Raw genomic sequence first — 9,882 nt, forward strand, 5'->3', positions numbered from 1 at the left:
AAAAAGATGAGATGCCACATGACACATTGATGGGATTATTTTGTTTATTCAAGAAAGCCTGAAACCACAGGACCACAGAATGTTTTAAAACAAAAAATTAAAATGCAAGAGAAAAAGTATGATACCATTTTACAACCAAAAAACTGGCATGTCCCAAAGAGCACAAGAGGCACCTTGAGCCGAGTCCTGGGAAGTGCCTCCTCCTGTAACTGACTGTGTTCCTGGACACAAATGTTTGTCTCCAAAAGTAAAGTTTCTTGTGCCTAGCCACCTTATTTTTGCTCTGGAGACAATGTGAATTGTATACTGGCCCACTATAACATCTGTCCTAAGGTAACCAGTGTTGCATTCAGACTGAGTCTAAATTCATAATGCAAAACACTTAGCCTCTTTCTTCCAAAGTAAAAACCAGGAAAGGATAGTTTTCCCAAAACTGGCAGAAGTTCGAGAACTTTTGTCTCTTTGCCACATTTTTTCCTTTTTTTTTTTTTATTGAAAAGGGAAGTAAAAAGTATTTTATGATAAAATTGAAGATTTACATGGAAAATATTTCTGACAAAATTGAAGAAATATATAGAAAAACAAGTTAAAATTGACAGTTTTCATGGAAAATTAAAGAGTAAAATGGTAGTTATAAAAACATTGCTAAATTAATTGAAAAAGGAAGTAGAAACATTCTATTATAGAATTGAAGATTTATGTGGAAAATATTTCTGCTAAAATTGTAGAAAAATATAGAATAACATGTTAAAATGGAAGATTATCATGGAAAATTGCAAATAAAATGGTAGGCAAAAAATATTTCTAAGTTGATTGAAAGAATTAAGAACTTTTTCTAATAAAATTGAAGATCTACAAGGAAAAAATATATAGAAAAACATGTTAAAATTATTTCATGGAAAATTATACAGATAAAATGGTAGGCATAAAAATATTTCTAAGTTGATTGAAAGTGGAATTATAAACATTTTCTGATAAAATTGAAGATTTACATGGAAAATATCGCTGATAAAAATGAAGAAATATATAAAAAACACATTAAGATTGACTATTTCATGGGAAATTATATAGAAAAAATGGTAGGCACAAAAAATTATGGAACGCTTCACGAATTTGCGTGTCATCTTTGCACAGGGGTCATGCTGATCTTCTCTGTATCATTCCAATTTTAGTATATGTGCTGCCGAAGCGAGCACCACATTTTTTAAATATTGAAATGGTGTGGTAGAGATTTGAATTCTGTTCCTGAGGCTGCACTGTGTCGTCTCAGCTCCTCCCCCTCTCAGTGTCTGCAGAATGCTTTTCCACTGTCATGTATGTCCCTGATGATCTCAGATCCTCCCATGCCTAGAGTGCCCACTGCTGTTTCTTCCTGTTTCCTTCTTTCCCCTCTTTCACCCAACCCAACCCAACTGGAGGGCCAGCTCTTATGGTGACCATGCAGAAATAAAGCAAAAGGGAAAACCCTTCACCTCCTGTGCTGCAGGACTGAACTCTAAATACTCCTTGCTGAACTGAGCACTAAGTACTACTGAGCATTAACTATTGACAGAATCAGATGGGAGAGACAGCTTTGGTTAACAATGTTCTTTCTGAATTCAAATTCAAAGCAGAATTTTCTTTCTAAACTTCCCTTTAAACTGTAACATTCAACCTTATGTGCAAGACCTATGTATATTTTCTTTTGTGTCTGGCAGATACTGTAGCTCTGGGGGGGGGGATAAATGATTTTTATTTTTATTATTGTATTATCTTGATATTATTAATATTAAGAATGATCATTTTAGAAATTTTGCAAGGAAAAATAGATCAACATTTAGCTTTGGACATAGGTTGTAGGATCCAACTGACATCCAAGTAGCTGTGACATACTCAAATTCAGGGGTGGGACAGAGTTTGGGGAGCATGGGGAGCACGGATCACACCAAAGCTGTAGGATGCTTAAGAAGTCAGCATAGGTGCAGAGGAGAGTCAAGAAGGGGCTGTCTGCCAGCTGGCTACCAGTGCCAATTAGGTCATGAAGACTGTGTGTGAAAATAACAGAACTTTAGTACAACACATCCCTCAGCCCTTTCTGGTGACAAACAAAATCTCCCTCTTTCCCTCATTGCTTTGCAAAGTTGTAGTCACCAGTATCCAGTCACAGTCTAAAAACATTAAATTGAGGTTTCCAGAAACAAGCAACATTTAAGTCTTTATGCACTGTTTCAAGGCACATGAGACGATCTATGTATTCCCAATCTGTACCACTGGAAAGTGGCTTGTCCTGCTATTCAGGCTAGCACCGCTGTCTGTACCACACACTTGTCACAATCTTATGCTCCATAGATTGTGCACAGCTTGTGCTCAGAGAACCTTTATTTTTCTTAATAATGGCCCCAAAGTGCAAGAGTCATAATGCTGGTAATATAAGTAAGAGAGACTCCTTTAAACAAAATGTAGGAGGACATGATTTTTAAAGAGGAAAGAAGAACTTAGCTGATGTTGCTAATATCAACAGCAAGAAGAGACCTATTAATAGAACTTGGAGGGAGAAAGAAATGTGAGCTTCAGACTACAAAATTTACAGCCACAGAATATATAGTGGGGATAACAAAGCATCAGATGTGTGCATTTGTACATGTTTGTGTAGAAAGAAGAGGAAGTATGCACATGTGGTGAGATGCATGATTTTAGACACCCACTGAGGATTCTAGAGAAAGGAACAGGAGGGAAAGTTCCTCGAAGAAAGTTCTAGAAGAAGAGTGTTGGGTAGTCCAGGAGTCAGAAACAAACTTTAAGGTTAAGCTATTAGATTTCAAGGTTCAATGAGCCTTCACTTAGTGTTCTACAAAATAGGCATTGGTATCCTGCATGAACAGAAACCAGAACCAGTGAAAAGTTATGATTGGCAGGAAGCCTGCATCCAAGGTGGAGAATGTATGGGCCTAAGTTGAGCAGCTGAAGCTGATAACAAGGGGCTCTTGACATGCTAAATGACAGACCACTCATCACTCCGGCCAGTAAATCTAGAAAAGGAAACTGGAAAATAGAATTATAGGTGCATACGATATTGCTAGCTATGTTTGGCAATGTACCAGAGGAAGAAACGAGCACAAGACAGAGCCAGCCATTGTACACATGGAAATGAGGCAGAATAAGAAAGAATGTCAAACCTTGAAGTACTGGGAATGCTTGTCTCAAACATTAAAGAAAGACCTTATAAACCAAAGATGTGGCCTTTGACAAAACTCAGGTCTGCCTCAGCTCAAGTCTCTTGGCTTTGGGGTACATGTATCTGGGCTGAGAAAATATGAATGAACCAGGCAATGGTGGTGCACATCTTTAGTCCCAGCACTTGGGAGGCAGAGGCAGGCAGATTTCAAAGTTTGTGACCAGCCTGGTCTAAAGAGAGAGTTCCAGGACAGCCAGGGCTACACAGAGAAACTCTGTCTCGGAAAAAAAAAAAAAAAAAACAGAAAAAAAAAGAAGGAAGGAAGGAAAGAGAAAGAGAGAAAGAAAGAGAGAAAGAAAGAGAGAGAGAGAGAGAAAGGAAGGAAGGAAGGAAGGAAGGAAGGAAGGAAGGAAGGAAGGAAGGAAGGAAGGAAGGAAAGAAGGAAGGAAGATACAAATAATAAAGGAGAGGCTAAGAAATCTTATCACGTTAGGCTTTCTATCTAAGACAGAATTGTGGATGTAGGAATGGCTCTGACACATTGGAAACAAAGAGATGAAAGGTTTTGCTAATTTTAAAGAAAATAAAATCGCTGTGACAACTTCATGCCAGGATTTAAAAGCCTTTGACTGAGCTTTAAAGCAAGTCTTGCACCAACAAGCTCCCATGGACAGGACATAGACACTGAAACTCCAAATCTCTCACCTTCTTCAATGGCCAAGGCAGATAACAAATAAGAAAATGCTTGACAGCAAAACTCAGAACCACAGAGGACAAAGAACAAGAATAGTCCAGAAATCTGAATTTTGGCACTTATAAGGGTCATTTCAACATGTTAGTGATCTCCACAAACTAGTGTGTGACAGGTGGAAGCACAAAAAAATGCTAATAAATAAGAAACCTAAAGCACAGTCACTAGTCTTTGCGTATTAAAAGGCTGAGGAAGAGTCTAAGACCTTTTGTCTATATGTTTATGTGTATATACAACCATCCCTTGATACACTCATGGACTGGTTCTTCTCATCCAGAGGAGTCCACAATACAGTTCCTCTAGGTCTGGGACTGAGAATTGTTTCCTGATACATTACATGCCCATCACACCCAGACTGCTGCATGTCAGCAAACAGCAGGCCCCGCTGGCCTGGGAAGAGGAACAGAACACTGGGTGGAGGGGATATGGGAAGAAGCGGGTCTACTGCACAGCATCAGCTTTGCCCACAGTAGAGCTTCCCTAGAGAAACACAGCTAACTAGAAACGACTGAGCTCAGCTATCCACAGCTGGTTCCCCAAAGACATCCCTTAGAATCCAGGAAACGTTCCAAGTTAATAGTCAAGATTTGTTTCCAGCAGCCATAGTCTTCTGGATTCAGAGAAAGGGAATATGACTTCTTTGATACCAAAGCATTAGCCACTAAGCATAATTCTGCATGCCCAGTGGAGATAGGTTATCCACTCCAAAGCAACGGAGAAAACAAAACAAAAACAAAAAACTTGTCTCGAAGTGTAGGCAAAGCTCTGCTCCACCTCTGTCCTTTCAGTTCTAAACGTGCATGGATGGGATGGGATTTTTATGCCTACTGAGCATTGATTTATACCTTGCTCAAAGTTCTAGATGTCCCTAGTGTTTGCTTATAATCCACGTATAAATGATAATACCAAACCACTAGGAGAGGGATATTTTGAGTTCCATGAGTGATGAATTGATTCTTCTGAAAATGGTTGTATACCAGTTTCTAGGTATGGATGACATTCACACAGGTAACTGAGACTTGCTGCACTTCTTCAGATCACGACTGTCTGTTTTAGACTATAAAGGTCTGGGAAGTAGAGATATTTTAATATCCTTGACAAAAGACTTAGTGTCATGTCATGCACTTAAATGAAGCCGCTTTTCAAAATCAAATGTGAAATTTTTTGATGCTAAAAGTATTTGAAGAATCTTCTAAGATGTTATTGCAGTTGATGATATATATTTGGTTCTCTGAGGTTCTGACTTTATTGAACATCATAGTAGAGGTTCAGACGTTATTTTCAAACCGAATCCTGTCTGAATCATTCTGCAGATCCCTACCCTGGCTTGATGTAAAGATCATCATGTTTTTAAAAAAGGAATTAAAAGTCAGTGTTCATTCTGCTCAGTCTGCCTGCTTCCTTCTCTATCCAAGGATTGGATAGAATCTAAGTTCCTGGTACTCTTAAGCTTGCATTGTGTTTTGATACAGGAAAGAATTATAAAAAAAAAAAAAAAATACTTAGGCAAAGTACTTAATTGCTGGCTTGAGACCTCACCTTTGGTTCTGTGGGCTTCACTGAAGTAACTGAGTATACTTCCAAGACACATCTCACCACTAAGGTAGGTTGTGAATGACAAGGCAGATATCAGAGATTCTCTACCAGCCCACACTAGCCACAGAGCAGGAATAAGTGTGGGATCTTACACCACCCAAAGTAGAAACTGTCTATCTTGACAGCACCACTGCCTGCCCCACCCCCGGCCCCAACCCCGGCCCTGGCTGCAGCAGACAGATGGCTGCAGGCATATAACCAATTTACCTGCTTGACCTCTGGCTCTAGATAAAGCCTAACGCCAATGCTTTCTGCCATCAGATTAGAAAGAGGGAGACAAATAAAAAGAGAATTTGTATCCTCTTAATCTATTTCCAGTGAAATCACAATGGTTTCTGGTTTCATCCATGAAGATAACATCTCTGAAGCCTGACAATATAACTCAGTAGTAAGGGTGGTAACATCCATGAAATTCATCACCAGGACCAGAGAAAGAGAAAAGAACACAGAGCAGAGAGGGTAGAAAAGAGAGCCTACGTTTCTTCCCAACATAGCCCATCCTGTCTTAACCTTCCCTATTTCTGCAATTACAGGTATGTTCCACCCCAGCGGCGTCATTGTCAGAGTTTGATTTTCTGCCTGTGCTTCCTCCACTTAGTTATGCATCAATCTTTGTGACTCTAGAAAAAAAATCAATATTAAGTGCAACTTGAGTGAGAATAGAGCCTATTTGGGTATAGGAGCAAATACTGGTGCTACTGGCCCTGAAGAATTGTCATAGAAGATGACTGGGCTAAGTGAGGGAGCCCCATCTCAATAAAACAAAACCAGAAATGGGACCTAGTATCTATTAGAAGATGCCTTTACAAGTTCTTGTATATTGAGCTCAGTCCCTCATGCTTGCCTGTGTGACTAGGTCTCCTCATCACTCTGAGGAACATTTCTCAAATACTTAAAAGACAGCCATCTAAAGTATGCACAGACAGTGGAGACTCCACCGAGTCAGCCATTGCTATCTGGTCAATCTTATAACCTCCACTCAGTTTGGAGTATATGAAGGGAGGGGTCGTAGGAAGGCTGTCTATTCCACAAGTATTCAATTGTAAAATCCAACAAGCCAGTCTTACCAAAAGATTTTCTCTAGAAAGTTCCAAACACTAAACCAAACACAGTCACTTTACAGTTAACTTGCCCCAGTAAGTTAATTACAGGATTCTTTGTTGCTCCTTTTTTATTGTGGGCAAGAATTCTTGATGCAATATTTTTTTGTTAATTGAAGATTTTCTTGAAAACTATGCAAGACACCAGGCAAATAGTACATTTATGTATGTAATAGAAATGGTTGTAATATATCATTAAGACACTTCAGGGCATGTTTTATTGGTTCATTAATACAGTACATGCCTAAGGTGTTTTCAACCACTCGGGGCCTATATTAATGGACCAATAAAATGTACCCGGGAGTGCCTTAATGCTACCCTAATATGGCTAAGTTTAAATTAATTTTTTCAGGCTTATCTTTTAAAAAATCATTTTTTCCTACTTGGAGAGATATATTCTTTTACAGAGGAAAAAGCATTTGTGGTGACGGAAGAAGAAGCAAGATAATAAAAATCTTTCTGTTTTATCAATTTTCTAAAAATGGTCCTGGTATTTCTGATCTTTGGCATTCTACTTCCTATGTCTTCTGCACCTTCTGTGAAATCAATAATCTCGTGCCTAGGGGCAGGGAAATAAGAACAGTTTCTTTCTGGGAGTAGAAGGCCAAGTACCAGCAGATGTCACATCTGCCATACACTGCCTTTCCCAACCATACTTTGAGGAAAAAAACTCTGTCTACCTGTGCACAACTTGCCTCTCCATATCCTCCTACCTGGTACAATAAAGGGGAAGTGATTCTCCTTCTCAGTAATGAATTTTTCTTCCATCTTTTCAGAAGTTCCTGAATTCTAGCCTAGACTAATGAGAAACATTCTTATTAGGAGAAGTTTGAGGAAAATAGAGGCATGTAATTCAGCACCCTGCTGAATTATTTTCTGGCCACACAGACTTCTTCTGTGATATTAACCCATAGGCTTCCAGCCTCAGCTCAGGAAAATGGTGTCTGTGAAAGGTATCTTGATCCCTGGTAGAGCTAAGGCTTGAAGCCTCTGAAACTCTGAAGGGATGGTAAATGCTTTGCCTGATTCCCAGGCAACAGGCCCTTGTCACTAGCCTCAGCACCCCCATAGATTTGTGGCCATCAGTCATGTATGGGCAATGTCTCAAGCTCCTCCACGTATAGAGGATGTGACCTGTGGTCACATAGGCTCAAGACAGATCTCCATTTTAATGAGGTACCTAAAGGCCTGGAAGGTTTAGCCAATAAGCTTTCCTTCCCAGACATTCCTCTCTACAAAAGGTTTTAACCTCAGACCCACCCTGAGAAGTGGGTAATGATTTTACTCATCCACTGTCCACCCATGACAAGTGCCTCCTTTCGTCGGGATACTCCATGGGAAGCCATGGAGAAGGCCTTCATGTACAGAGCCACTGTCTGGTCTCCCATAGAAGGCCTCTCCAGACTCCCAGCCACGACTGCCACTAAGTTCAAGCCCGCTGCCCACAGAGCCGAGGACTCAGAGCTCCCCTTTCCCCAAACCTCCCCGCCTCCACCCAGACTAGATCCAGCCCGAGGCTCCCACTCCTTTCTTGGCTCCTCGGTGGCTCCCAGCAGCGCCTGGATGCCCAAGAGCCTGATAACCAGATGGCCCCTCCTGGCCTCATCACAGGCCCGGGGACCCCCAAACCAGCTCCAGCTGTCCCATGACACAGACTGTGCTTTCCGCACTCCTGGAGCAGTGTCCTGGGGCTTCCTTTCAGCCCAACACCCACCCAGGGACAATGTGGGGTAAGCACAGTCATCACTTCCCATGTCCTGTCTCCCCAAGCGGCTATGCCCTGTGGCAGAGCAGACTCAGGCCCCACAGCCCTACATAATGCCAGGCACGTAAAGATGGTTGAACACATGGTCTTTCTGTATTATCTTCTGAATAGTCAAGATATGAGACAACAGATGAGTAACATTGTCTTCTAAAAATACTTGAATAACTTGGGTATTGAAAAAGATTCTTACTGTCCACCTCCCAGGGATTTTTTTTCCTTCCTACTATGGAACAGGCACAAAGACCCACAAAAGGTAACGATGAAATGGAATCCAGAACTTTCCACTTTATTACTTTGGAGTTTAATGTTTTCTAGGAATGTGGTTCTTTGGGTGATCAGTACTGCCGGAATGAGCATCTTCCCTTGAGTCCTACCATGTGAGAACATAGACTGATCAAGAGTGAAGACGACATATACTCCTGACTCAAGAGGAGTTGTCCATTAGTTGAAATAAGCAGATATCTGAGCACATATAAAAGATGGCCAACTGTCATTGTCACAAGGTATTTTAATTTATCTGTAATCGCATGGAAATAAGCCTTGTGGATCCCAATTAATAATAATAAAGACTTAAGAACATCAGCTGAGCAACAGGGTCTACAGAGCACTGACTAACAAAACACAGAGTCATCGTGTCAGTCCATACTGTGAAACTAAATAAAGAATAGTATGATTGTTCCGCCAAGTCTTAGTGACCCACACTAAGTGGGTCAGGCCAGCCGTAGAGGACACTAGTGGAACATATTCCTTCTGGACTAGACCATCTTGCTTTTTGGATGATGAAAATTCATAAAGGGTTTTAATGAAGAGTTATGAAATCACAATAGTAATCATAATATATGTTTCTAAGATGTTTTGCATGGACTGGAAAGGGAAGATGGAGTGAGAGACCAATCAAGAAATCATTAATATAGTCCATGTTTAAATGAGACATATATAGAAAAGTGCATAAAAGGTTATAAATCTTTAATTATTACCAAAAAGGTGAATGAAGGGTCAGAAATAAAAGATGATAAAAAAAAAAGAAAAAAGAAAAGATGAAGTCATTATTTTCCCTATTGTATCTTTTTTGTATTAGAAAATAATTTTTCAAAGTCTTATTGTATGAGCCTCCCAGGTTCTCGAGCAAGATTCAACTAAGGGAAGATAGAGAAGGCTATCATCCTGCCACACTGGTCATTAATGTGGCTTTGTGGGTATCATGGCTATGTAGGACTGTTGGTCGCCTCTCTTCTTTGGAAGCTAGCTTGGCACCTTCTGCTACTATGGAAGTTAGTTCTCTTGGGGGAGTCATTCAGGTCAGTTCCAGATCAAAGGCCTCTGGCTCCCATTTCTGAAGTGCATGGTGTCTTCAGCAAGAACTAGCACTCCCCCTTCCGGGGCAACAAGAGGCATATCAATAGGCTGGATATCCCTAGCCAACCACTCAGAACAGGACTTCTTATTTCTGGTATTGGTGGTTTTGTTACATGGTCTTTGGTCTTCCCCAGGGAGGACCACACCAATTAGTAGTCTA

The 9,882-nt window shown here is 40.5% G+C and overlaps 1 non-coding gene across 1 annotated transcript; it reads right to left on the bottom strand.

Annotated features, from left to right (window-relative positions):
• Positions 1-1,089: 1,089 nt before the first annotated feature.
• Positions 1,090-1,196, bottom strand: LOC127665333 (U6 spliceosomal RNA). The gene has a single exon (XR_007973379.1). It is a non-coding gene; the product is annotated as a U6 spliceosomal RNA (small nuclear RNA).
• Between the last annotated feature and the right edge of the window lie 8,686 nt (positions 1,197-9,882).

This window comes from Apodemus sylvaticus, chromosome 14, assembly GCF_947179515.1.
Source record: "Apodemus sylvaticus chromosome 14, mApoSyl1.1, whole genome shotgun sequence".
Lineage (NCBI taxonomy): Eukaryota > Metazoa > Chordata > Mammalia > Rodentia > Muridae > Apodemus > Apodemus sylvaticus.